A 12,880-nucleotide genomic window follows, 5' to 3' on the forward strand; every position below is an offset into this window, starting at 1 on the left:
AAGGCCGAGAAGGAGGGAGGAGGGGTGGTTGCAGAAGGGACAGAGGAGGAGCAGGGAATAGCGGGAGGGAGGCAAAAGGAGGAGAGTGAGGACAGGATGTCCTGAGTTTTAGAAATGAAGTGAGAAGCCAGTGCCGTGCAGAGGGCCTGGGAAGGGACAGGAGAGGTAGAGACTGCGGCAGGATTGGCCAGCTCCTTGCAGATTTTAAAGAGTTCAGCCGAGTTGTTACATGCCGCAGAGACACAGGCTTGGATATGAGCTCTCTTCTTGGTGAGGACAGTGAGCCGGTATTGCCTTTGCAGCAGGAGGCAGGCTAGTTTGTTAGAGGATGAACTTGAGGCACGCCATTTCCTCTCGGCCACCCTACACTTGCGTTTTAGGGTGACGAGGTCTGAGTCATACCAGGAATTACACTCGACTTTGGGCTTCAGGCGAATTCTCATGACAGGGGCAAGGATATCAAGAGTATCAGATATAGAAGAGTGGAGCGTGGTGAGGGCTGTGTCAGGGTGAGAGTCAGCCAGAGGGGGTGAGAAGGTGGCGGTGAAAACCTCAACTGACACGCGCTTCATGGGTCGGATGACCGAGAAGGTGGGTGGCAGTGACGGAGGTGGCTTGGCCTACGGGGTAGGGAGGGTGAGGTGGGAGGATAGGAGCAAGTGATCACTCCAGGAGAGAGGAGCGGAGAGAGGGACAGAGGGGAAGGTCTAAAGAGATCAGAACATTGAGAGTGTGCCCTGCAGAATGAGTCGGGCCAGAGGGGAGAATGGTGAGTGAGAGAGAGATCGCAGAGGTCGTGAAAGAGTCCAGAGGGGGGACAGGAGGCATCCAGGTGGATGTTGAAGTCTCGAAGGAGGAGGAGTTGAGGCTAGGAGTGAGGAGGAGAGGTCCACCCACTCAGAGGAAGGAAGAAATCTGACCAGTTGGCCAATAGATAGCCACAGTAATGGAATGGCTAGGGGAGAGGGAGAGAGAGCCTGCAGACGAGGCATTCAAAAGAGGAGTAGGCCTGCGTAGGAGTGACCGAGGCAGGAATCCACTCAGGGAAGAAAAGGGCAACACCCCCATCAGAACGGTTGGGCCTGTGCGCGGAGAGGATCTTGTACCCATCTGGTAGGAGCGTGTCAAAGCTGATGGCATAGCTGGCCGTAAACCATGTCTCAGTGAGACCGAGGAAGGAACAATAAACAACCTACCCTCAGATAGCAATTTCTAAAAACAGCCGCTTAACAAAAATAGGCTGCATTCTGTGTTCTAGGTAATCATCAGAAAACATATTCTTAACAAAATATCCTTTTTAATATATTAATCTATTGTTCAGCACAAGTAATACAAAAAACATTGTTTAAAAGACATATACACATCACATAGTCATATACATGTTAAAATCACTCCACCTCACAGTATCAAAACACATATGCTGAAATATTCAATCAGCACACCACACTAATGGCAACTCAATAAATCACATTTCCCATTGTGTGAATAAGCCCAACTTATATAAGTTTCAGTCCTCTGTGTTCAAAGTAAACGGACATTCATCAGGGGCAGTAGTAGTCCTTTGCTTAAGGTAGAATCTTCATATTCTTACACCAGTTGCTATCTCTAAGGATAAAAAACAAAAACAAACGTATCACTGATACGGGCATTATTTGTGTAGTTATTCACCATAGCCGAACCCTCATCACCAAAAGGGTGTCAAGTATACAGTAAATCATATACCTGAACAGTTGCACCAAGAAATCTATGTCTTGGACCTAACAAGCCAAACCCATTCTGACTCTTCACTACTAAAGCAGGTACAAAACAATATTGAGTACCATGAACCGTCTATCAACAAGCTACACTATAGTCTATCAAATTTATAGCGACAGAGCCAATCCCTAAACATCAGGGGTTGTAGCATATCCATTGACAGTGGAGCTATATTTGATATTATAAAAAGCTGCTCACCCTAGGATGTCCAAGCCGAAATTCTCCTGGACACAACAACAATCAAAGATGCGGCGACAGTGTCCCCCTTGTGACTTCCTGTACGACTTCAGGTGCCTATATCAGGCTGTTCCAAAAACCCTCCAATATGCATTGAATACAGTGCCCGTCGAAATCGAACCTCTTCCCTCTATCAAAATGATGGTCCTCTCGTTCTGAAATAAATAAGAGCTGAGTGAGCCCAAACACGGTGAAGAATGTCAGCGAGAAAATCCATAACTCTGGCCTCATAATACCAGAACAGTCTATCCTGGCACTAACCTATTTAGGGATAGCTGTACTACCCGCAAAGAAATGCAAACCGCCGGGGTCCAAACGCAGCAACCAGCGGACACATCCACTACAATCACGGCGCTCGGCCGTTCAGAAAAGCCTATTGTGGGTGACTGGTGCGACGTCATAACGTCATCGCGCTAAATATAGCGTGGTGACGTCATACGTCGCAACGCCCGCCAGAGTCGGGCATGAAAAAAACACACACACCCATGGAAGGTCAGGTTGCCTGGCAACAATCAACGCAGGGAAAACAAGGCTCTCAAGGAACACGCCAAGTGTCGTGGGCCAATAAAGTGCCACCTCAACCTGCCACCAGGAGCTCAAAAAGACAATAACCCGATATATGGGTAACGAGGAATAAACACACAAACACGCCATGTCGCAAAGGGGGCTAATGGTGTAACTCTTACCCCCAGCATGCAGAAACCAGTTCCATCCCTGATCCTATCCAAAGGTCACTGGGAACACAGTCAGCCCACCCTCATGGAGCGGGAGTCAGTCTGACTCAAGCAAGCCCGTTCAAAAATTAGAACAACCATCACATTACAACAGTTTAAATCGTTCTTCATTTTTAGGCATAGGAATAGATCCTTCCCCTCAGAGGGTATCAACAGAAAGTGCAACACTCCAATGACCTATAGAGCCCTACACCGGGACCTGTAGCAGTCTTATCTAATGTTATGCCACTCAATATTCTCTTTCAAACCTGTAATATGACTATTACTGAGGAAAATTAACTTCTGCTCCAGATTAATCAATTTCCTGTTGATTTCGTCTTGGGATCTACCTCTGATCTTTTTCAATATACACCATTGGAAATCAGAGAATGTATGTCCTTTCTCATCGAAATGTTTAACTAGAGGAGCTTTGTCAATATGATTCTTTAAACAACTCCTGTGCTCGATCATACGAGTCTTGCACTTTGTTAGTTTTGCCTATATAAATTAGGTCACATGGACATTTAATCATATAAATAACATTTTCCGTTTTGCAATTTGTATGTTCTTTTAAGACCCATTCTGAAGGAAGAGCCAAATTCACAGAGGTCATCGTCTTGGTAAGAGGGCACATAACACATTCACCACAAGGATGATGACTCATTACTCGTGGCAGACCCCACAACGTACTTTGGGCGACATCTTTATTAGCCTCCTTTTGTACATCATTCTTCATTACAAGATTTCGAATGCTGGTACTCTTTTTAAAGGCTATCAAAGGGAATGGGCTGTTCATAGTTTTTTTCCAATTTTTACGTATGATGTTCTTCACTTTATAGGACATATTGCTAAAGGTATTAACAAACACCAATGGGGTATCTTGTTTAGCAGTGTCTTTCTTTTTCTTTTCCAGAAGAGCTTCCCGGTTATTGTTAAAAGCTTGTTTGGCGGATTGCCTAATGACATTTTTAGGGTAACCCCTGTCAATCAGTTTGTCCATTAATATGTTGGCCCCAACTTCATAGTCCTGTTTAGTACTGCTGTTACGTTTCAACCGAAGAAATTGTCCAAAAGGCAAATTGTCCCGAACATGCTTCGCATGATGGCTTCTATAATGCAGTAAAGCATTTTTATCGGTACTCTTGACAAACGGTTTTACCCATAGTTGGTTATTGTGTTGGTAAATTGTCAGATCTAAATAGTTCACCTCCATGGAACTCATGGTAGCTGTAAATTTCAGATATCTATTCTGATTATTTAACCACACCAGGAAGTTATTGGCTTCATCCATTGAACCATGCCATAACATAAACACATCATCGATGTATCTTAGCTATTGTGTAATTTGTTGTTTGAAAGGATTGATTTCCGAATAAATCACTGTTTGTTCAACCATGTCTACATACAAATTGGCCAAGTTGGAAGCCATGGCAGCACCCATGGCTGTGCCCTCAATCTGTAGATAGAATTGTGGCCCATAAATTGGAAAAAGTTGTTTGTCAACGCTGTTTTCGCACATCATAAAATAAAGGCGTTACTCACAGGATGATTATCCTCACGTTGGAGCAAGGTCTCCTCCACCACTTCAAGAGTGGCTCGTTGCGGGATGTTTGTATAAAGGGATTGAATATCCAAACAAATGAGTATATCCTGGGTATCATCAAAATTCAACCCTTCAATTTTCCCAATAGCATCTCTGGTGTCTTGGACATAGCTTTTCATTTTCATTACGAATGGACGTAAATAGAAATCTACAAATTTTGATAAGGGTTCCAAAATGGAATTCACCCCAGACACGATGGGTCTTCCAGGGGGTCTCACCAGATCTTTCTGGATTTTAGGTAAGATGTAAAAGAAAGGAATTCTTGCTGTCTCTCTTGTTAGATATTCCCTTCCTGTTTGCTAATCTGTTTCAAATCGACAGCTTTGTCAACTTTCTCCTTTATCATTTTAGTGAGGGAGGACTAGGATCTTGATCAATTTTACTATAGCTGATGTTATCTGCTAATAGTCTGACATTCTTCAATGTAGTCCTTTTTATTCAAAAGGACTATCGCCCCTCCTTTATCGGCCTGGCGGATGACAATTTTCTCATTTTTACCTAGGCTCTGCAACATGGAAATTTCTTGTTGACTCAAATTGGAATTTTTAGGGATACCTTTAGTCTCAAGTTTTTTCAATTCCTGTAAAATCTTTTCAAAAATCACCGATTCTGGAGAATTTGTATGGTGAGGTGGACACCAAGTGGAGGGATTCCTTAATCCACTACAATTAATTTGTGGACTCGCTGGTTGGTTTTCAAAAAATTCTCTTAAGTGTATCTTACGCATGAATGCACTGAACTCCAACCTAAATTCAAAAGGGTTGTGATATTTGGATATTACAAAGTTCAGGCCTTTGTTAAGACATCGTTCTTCGTCCTTAGTTAAGATTACACTAGACAAATTAAATACCAACCCCGGTAGCTGCGTGTCTGCATTCTGTCTGTCTGTATTGGCTTGCTTGATTCAGACTGACTCCCGCTCCATGAGGGTGGGCTGACTGTGTTCCCAGTGACCTTTGGATAGGATCAGGAGAAGAAAGGAAGTTGATGAGGCGCGGAAAGCGTCTATCAAAGAGATGGTGGTTGCCCTGAAGGCCTTGGACCAAGACTGTCCCATTAGAGTAGACATTAATGATGACCTTAGAGGATAGGAAGTGGGCCAGGAGGGCGTCCCAACGAGTGCCACCATTAATGGGAGAAGAGGAGAAAGGAGAGAGCACAGAGACCATATGAGTGGTCCATAGATCTGGTGAAGGAACAACAAAGGGGATCTTGGTGAGAGTTTCCTTGGAAGAGGCACTGATGTAGGTGTCAGCGATAGGGAGACCTGGGTTGGAGACCAGGATGTCCTTTTTAAACTTCTTCCTGCCAGACTTAGTGAAGTGAGCAGGATAGTCGATAGAGAAGCAGTTAGAAAAGATAGGGGGAGACAGAGCACCATAGAGTAGGTGGGAGAGGAGGGGGAGGATCCAAGGGGTAGACAGACAAGAAAGCGAGAGGCAAGTGAGTAGTGCTATGGGACAAGACGTTGGCACTCAGGATGTGAGCGCAGAAAAGCACAGGATATTCTAAGACAGGAAAGAAGACATAACTAAATTTGAGAATCCTAAAGAGGGAGAAAAGGCCTAGGTTTCACAATGCAATGTTAGTGGTAGTGGTGCAGATACAAGCACATTAAAACAATGCAATTTTAGTGGTGCATATACAAGAAAATTAAAACCAGTGGAAGCCACTTACATTTGAGAATCCTTAAGAGGGAGAAAAGGCCAAGGTTTCACAATGCAATTTAAGAGGTGCAGATACAAGCAAATTAAAACCAGTGGAAGCCACCTAAATTTGAGAATCCTAAAGAGGGAGAAAATGCCTAGGTTGCACAATGCTTGAACATGCAGGGGTACATCTCCTTGTGTACGGGCCCTTTTTATAAAAAAAAAAAAAAAAAACATTGACTTATCCTTGTTTCTGTGAATTTTGGAGGTGGTGAGTGCCGGGCCCTCGGCTTTCTGGGCTGTCTCGAGCTCCCTTCTCTCCTGCATTCCTTGGGCTGGGCGAATGCGCTCTTGAAATGTTCACTTAATTGATGTTTGCAGTTCCTTAAGGAGGTTGTCTGCCTCCTCTCCCTGGTGCAAAACAATCTCCCTCCTTGAGCTCAAATGGAAAGCCCAAACGATCGCTCACCCCCTTTTCTTGGAGCCATTTTGTTAAGGGCCTTCATTTCCTGCATTGGTCTACGGTGTACAGCGATAGGTCTTAATAGACTGTCACCTGGGCTCCTTCCCATTCTATTGTGTCCTTTTCTCTTGCCTTTTGGAGGATTTCCTCCTTGTCCAGATAACAGTGGCATTTAGCCACCACTGAGCGCGGGCCTCCTCCAGACCCTGCACCTGTGGACCCTGTCAAATTTGAATTCCCTCGTCTCCGTGGCCCCTAATAGCTTGCGCATCAGTAGCTGCAGGGACCATAAGATCTTGTGGCGTCTCCGTGTCCTTGCCTGGGAGACCTCACATGCAGGTTATTCCTCCGTTCCCCATTTTCCATATCATCCACCTTGTGCCTGGTCTCCCTGTCCCTACGCTTGAGTTCTTGGAATCTCATGGTCACCTGCACGTCCAGTATGTCTGCCGCCCTTTGCGTGTGCTCCAGTGCTTCAATCCTGTCCCCCACCTTAGTTACTCTTTCTGTGATTACCCTCATTGACCTCTGGACCTCTGCCCTGAAGGTGCACAGCTCTGCAAGTACTGCGTGGATATTCTGTTGTAGGTCTCCCAGGGCCCCCAATACTTGTGCGCCCCCCACCTCATCCGCCATCTTAGCTTCTGGGGTGGGACTCCTCTGTATGACTCTGCGACCCTTAAGATGCAGTCCCTTCTCTCCCCTGGGCTGGGGTTTGCTACTGATAAAGCTGCACCTGGGGTTATTTCTCACATCCTGGGCCCTGGACAGGCCTGTATCTTTATCTGTATCTTCTCCAAAGATACTGTTCGGTGCGCTCCTTCAGGGGATCCCTTTTCAGGACCGGCAGCCCTCCTTGTTGTTTAACATGGGTTGGGGGTCTCCGCACCTACTAGCTCCAGCTGGGCCCTCCTCAGATCTCTGCTGCGTTATGTGGGGGCGGGAGGGGCTCCTCCCTCACTGATTCTTGTGTGTCGTGTAACAGTGCTGGTGCTCCCAGCACTCTTCAGCCAAATGTGGGGGAGGGTGGGAGCCTCGCTACCCCCCGGCCTTACTCTCTACTGGGGGATGGGCCTGCTATTGGCAGCTGGTTTAGGGCAACCTCACTGTTGTGGCACGGGGGTGCACCATGTCTCCCAACCTGTGGGTTCTGCTTCTGCTTCAGCGGTTCAGCTCTCCTCCTTGCCGGCGTTTTCCTGGTGTGTTCGGTTGCACTGGGCTGGGGCGGGAGGGGACGAGGGCAGGGGCATCCTTATAATATCCTATACAATAATAAATGTGGGTAAATACATATATAAATACATAAATACGGATAAACACAGACCAACACAGACCAAAATGTTGCAAAAATAAATACCAAAACAACTATGAGCCTTGATTGCATATATCACCCTAACATTTAATTCATCAAACAAACAGCTCCTAGGTCATGATGAGAAACTCCTGCTCACAGGAAATTGCAGAAACCCAGGAGTTACCTCTAGCACCTGCTCCAGGAATTCCAATTTAGCACCCTTTAGTGACAAATCTATTTGATTACAGGACAAGTAGATTCCACACTCCTGTGATTACTTTTGTTGGATCCATCAGTGGTACAGAAGAGTTCAAACAGCTTAGCCAGTAGATTATTAGGTGGTTTGTTTACAGTGATTGATAGCTTATTCACATGGTGCTACGGAGGACATTAGAAGGAGAACACAAAATCATCTAGCAATATGTTGGGAACGTTTTACATAGCATTAAGCACTTGGGAAAAACACACCTGTGTCCATCTGCACCAGTCACATGGCAAACAGGAAGACATGCACTGTGGGTACATCTACACTAAGCACACGATACAAAGAGTTTCAATTCCACCCAGTACTTTGTGTGGCTGCTCTACGCAAATTCAGCAAGCAGTTAAAATAGTTCAGTGAGTAAATTGATCACCCCGGGCAACTGTTGCGTCATAGGCCTGATTGGCAGCAAGGCTGAGTCAGCCATTCATAATACCAACTCAGTCCTTCATCCTTCAGAAGTTGATGAATAGAATTGCGTACCGTGCTGAGAAGCATGTGGCATCACTATATAAGACATGCATTACTTACCGTAATAGCATTTGCGATGCTTATGAATCTGCTTAGATTCACATGCTTTGTACATAGTACGACATCTAGTGGTAATCGCAGAGTATTGCATCTTGTCTTTCGAGAATCGAAAGGGGACGTCGACATGGGCATGCTTGTAACACTATCCCTAACGTGATGTGTAGTGTACCCAAATTCCCTCAGGCGTCGAGGTCGCTCTGGTTGTGTTTTATCTGCCGTGAGGGAGCCTTATGACTATCGTGAGTGAGAACAGATAGGAGAGAAAGTAGTAAGATGTCATGCGACGGAGCAAGTGGCGTATCTGGGACCGCTGGAAGAATGGCTGCCATTAGATGTTCCGGATGTTGTTTTCACAATGCGCCTTGCCGGTCTAGTCGTCGTAGTCGAGTCAACCCCCGGAAGTATTTACCCTTGTAATCCGTCCTTCTGACGCGTTGCAACGTTAGGCTTTCCTGTGTTGGTAACGCTCCCTTCTAGTTTCTCTCTCTTCATTCTACCGTTTCGATGGCTTTCCCTCGCCCTTCTTGTCTTTTCACCTTTCTCCTGTGTTTTCGCTGTTGCCCTTTTCATGGTTTACACTTCCGTCCAGTTTGCCCTTCTACTTAACTGTGGAACTCTGTTAGCTCTCGGTCTTCTTGCTGAGCAGTCTACTTCCGGATTTCCTCCATCGGACGTACCTTTCCTGATTTCGGAGTCTACATTCAACTGCATCTCATTGGAACTGTCTACGATTACATCTGATGCTGTGTAGGGGTTTTTTATGCCTCCAGCTTTTTCCCCAGCTTTTTCCCCCTTAACAGACGTGCACGGGGATCCGTCCACAGCCCACTATTCTAGTGGCACTGTGGCGTCCGTCCGTGCCCGTCCTTATCTTCTACAAAAAAAAGAGAGAAGCCATCCTTGAGGAGCAAGAAGAGGGATTTCAAACCGAAGTTTAAAGGTGAGGAGGAAGGGGAAGGAGGGGAGACAGAGCTTACTTCCGAGGAAGAGGATATTACTGAACAGTGCAATATAAGATGTCTATGTTCCTTCTACTCTGAGCGGGGAAAAAGGGTGGGTGCATGTGAATCGAAGCAGATTCAATTATTAGAAATTATATTACGGTAAGAAATGCAGGTCTTCTGATGCTTGTGAATCTGCTTAGAATCACATGCTGTCCATAAAATAGCGAGCGGTACCCAGAGTTGGAGGTGGGATGTGAGAAGGAACAGTAGCAAAGAGATGTCTTAGTACCGCTTATCACACCTGACAGTCAGACCTAGAGTGAGTATCTAGGCAGTAGTGTTTTGTAAAGGTGTGTACAGAACTCCAGGTTGCCGCTTTGCAAATGGACTCGAGAGGAACATTTGAAATGATTGTTATGGAAGTCCCAGTGCCCAGAGTAGAGTGTGCTCTAGGCTTGAAGGGCTGATCTCTCTTGGCAAGAGTATAGCAGAGTGTGAAGCAATTTACAATCCACTTTGAGATGGCTGATTTAGAGACCGGGTCCCCTTCTATATGTGCTGCCACTGAAACGAAAACTGGTTTGTTTTCCTTAGTGGTTTAGTTCTTTCCCGATAATAGATGACTGCCCTGCGCATATAAAGCGTGTGGAAGCTTTTTTATGCCACGTTAGTGGGGTTCTGGAAGAATGTGGGTAGTTCTATTGAATGGTTCACATGGAACTTAGAAATGAATTAAGGCGCAAACCGTGGGTGGGTGTGCAGAACCACCTTGTCTTTGTGAATTGTGACAAATGGGTCTTGAACTGAAAGGGCCTGTAGTTCACCAACTCTTCTTATTGAAGTGACTGCCACTAGGAAGACGGTCTTGTAAGTGAGTGCTTTAAGGCTAGCCTTATGCATAGGGAGATCCCATTAGTTTAGTTAAATACCACATTTAGGTCCCATCCTGGAGAGGGATTTGAAATAGGGGGATGAAGTCTTTTAACCCCTTCCATAAAAGCCTTGATCACTGGGATCTCCCACCACACCACCTTTTTCTGGGACGTAGTACAAGCTGAAAGGGCAGCTAGGTGGACCTTCAGGGAATTAAAAACCAGACCCGAGTCAAGTAGATGAGTCAAGTATAAGACAATATGTGTAGGTAAGCAGTCTATGGCATTGATGCTCTTGGAATTGCACCAGATAAAGCGTTTCCATTTATTGGAGTAGCAATGTCTGGTGTTCGGCGTTCTAGATGTCCATGCATCTCTGAGGAAGTCCGAGGTTCCCGAACTCTATGAGAGTTTGCGGGCATGGATGGTGTGTTTCACCCCGGTCTTGTGATCGCATGTTGAAGGGGCAAGGTAGCTTCATCGGAGGAGAGATTGACATCGCCATCAGATAAGAGAACCAGGGTTGGCGGACTCACAATGAGGCCACCATAATCATTGTGACTGGTTCCTGGTGCATCTTGTGCACCATCTTGTTGAGCAGGGGAGTTGGGGGGGGGGGGGGGGGGGGGGGGGGTTTTGGGGAGGTAGCGTAGACACATTTCTTTGACCATCCAGAGACCGTTCCTCTTGGAGCAGTTCTGGGGGTACCCAGAGGTGTAATCTGGGCATTGTGCATTCTCCAGAGTTGCGAAGAAGTCGATCTCTGGGAATCCCTATTTTGTGAAGACGTTGGAGACAATGTCTTCGCGTAATCGGCAATTCGTATTCTGTGGGTAGTGGGAAGTCTCTGCGGAGCACGTCTACCAGAAGACGGAGTTCCCCTGGAAAGTGATGAGATAGGGGGACCATCTTGTGTTTGAGAGCCCAGTTCCATATGTTCCGAGACAGTTTGGATAGCCCTGGAGAGTGTGTGCCCCCCAGTTTGTTCAGGTAATACATGGCCGTGGTGCTGTCTGTGAGTCCCCTGCAGTTGTGTCTGTAAAGCTATCAGGGCTTTGAACACTGCTAACAACTCCAACAGGTTTATGTGGTTGGATGCTATTACTGGGGACCAAAAGCTGTGCATCGTGTGATGAAGGAGGTGAAACCCCACCACCCCATCAGAGATGCGTGCGTGGTGAGAGTGGCATGTACTGCGGGGGTGGTGGTGAAGGTTTTGCCCTGTAAGAGGTTTGACCACCACTGCAGAGAGAGAGAACCAGGGCTGCAGAGACAACTATTAGATCATCCCATTGTCCGCTGGCCAGACACCATTGGCTATTGAGCCACTCTTGCATGGGGCGCATGCGCAAACATGCGTGTGGGACTAAGTAAATGTAAGAGGTCACCATCCCTAACAGTCGCATGGCCTTGCGTACAGTCACCTCGCGATTGGCTAAATAGTGAGGGATCTGGAAGAACATATTTCAAACCCTCTTGTTGGAGGGGAAGACGAGGCCGTCTTCTGCCCAAATTAGAGCCCCCAGAAATTGTTCGACTTGGCCTGGGTCTGGGCTGGACGACTTCTCGTTGGTTGAGAATGCCGGAATGAACAGTGGATCTACCGTCTTCTGGGCATTCGATAGGCATGTTCCATACGAATCCCCTGTTATTAGCCAGTTGTCGAGGTAAGGATGGACTGGAATGGAATGGACTGCCTGCGCAGGTGAGCCGCTACTACCGCCAGCACCTTTGTAAATACCCTTGGGGCTGAGGCAATGCTAAAGGGAAGGGCCTTAAACTGATGGTGTTTGTCCCCCATCATGAACCTTATGTATTTTCTGTGCGCTGGCAGCATTGAAATATGAAAGTATGCATCTCTCATGTCCAATGTTGCCATATAATCCCCCCGTGTAAGTGGAGGGATTACTTCTTGCAATGTTGTCATTCTGAACTTTTGTGGCTTGACAAATTTGTTCGCTGGGCGCAAGTCTAGCACAGGGTGCATGGTGAGATCCTTTTTGGGTACAAGGAAGTACACTGAATACCCTTGCTTTCCTGTAGAATGGGAACGAACTTGAACGCGCCCTTTTCTCGCAGGATCTAGACCTCTTGCAGTAGGATCTTCAGATGTTTTGGCGATAAGCGTATGGACGTTGGTGGTCGATATTGAGGTGGCCAGCTGAACTGGATGCAGTAACTGTGGGCGACGGTCTTGAGCACCCACTGGTCTGTGGTGATTCCCTCCCATGCATGAAAGAAAGGGGTTATTCGTCCTCCGACTGGGGAGGCACGGGAGGGGACCCGGACCGGCAAGTCATTTTTGATTTGAGGGCAGGGATCCTCTTGGGGTGGAGTTTCTACCCCTTCCTTTGCCACGGCGCTGCCCTCTCTGCTGATAATGGCCCTTGGCAGTTTCCCCTTGTCCTGAGGGCCATGGTGTATTTCCCGTTGTGTATTGATTGTGGGAGAGGGGGGGGCAATGTGGACAGGATTGTCCCTGAAAGGAGCGGCGAGAGCAACCGCCTCGCTGCTGATAGGGTCTTTGCGTAATCTGGTTTGGAGACTTTAAGGTTTC

At 46.6% G+C, this 12,880-nt stretch overlaps 1 long non-coding RNA gene across 1 annotated transcript in view; it reads right to left on the bottom strand.

Moving 5' to 3' along the window:
* Positions 1-1,095: 1,095 nt before the first annotated feature.
* The window catches only part of LOC138491979 (uncharacterized), a 169,093-nt gene continuing 157,308 nt past the window's right edge, over positions 1,096-12,880 (bottom strand). Inside the window, exons 2-3 of the long non-coding RNA XR_011276117.1 lie at positions 1,954-2,147; positions 1,096-1,605 (exon numbers count right to left, since the gene is read on the bottom strand). This is a non-coding gene — a long non-coding RNA (uncharacterized lncRNA). The remainder of the gene's footprint in view (positions 1,606-1,953; positions 2,148-12,880) is intronic.

Source organism: Ambystoma mexicanum, chromosome 10, assembly GCF_040938575.1.
Source record: "Ambystoma mexicanum isolate Mex_15411 chromosome 10, UKY_AmexF1_1, whole genome shotgun sequence".
NCBI lineage: Eukaryota > Metazoa > Chordata > Amphibia > Caudata > Ambystomatidae > Ambystoma > Ambystoma mexicanum.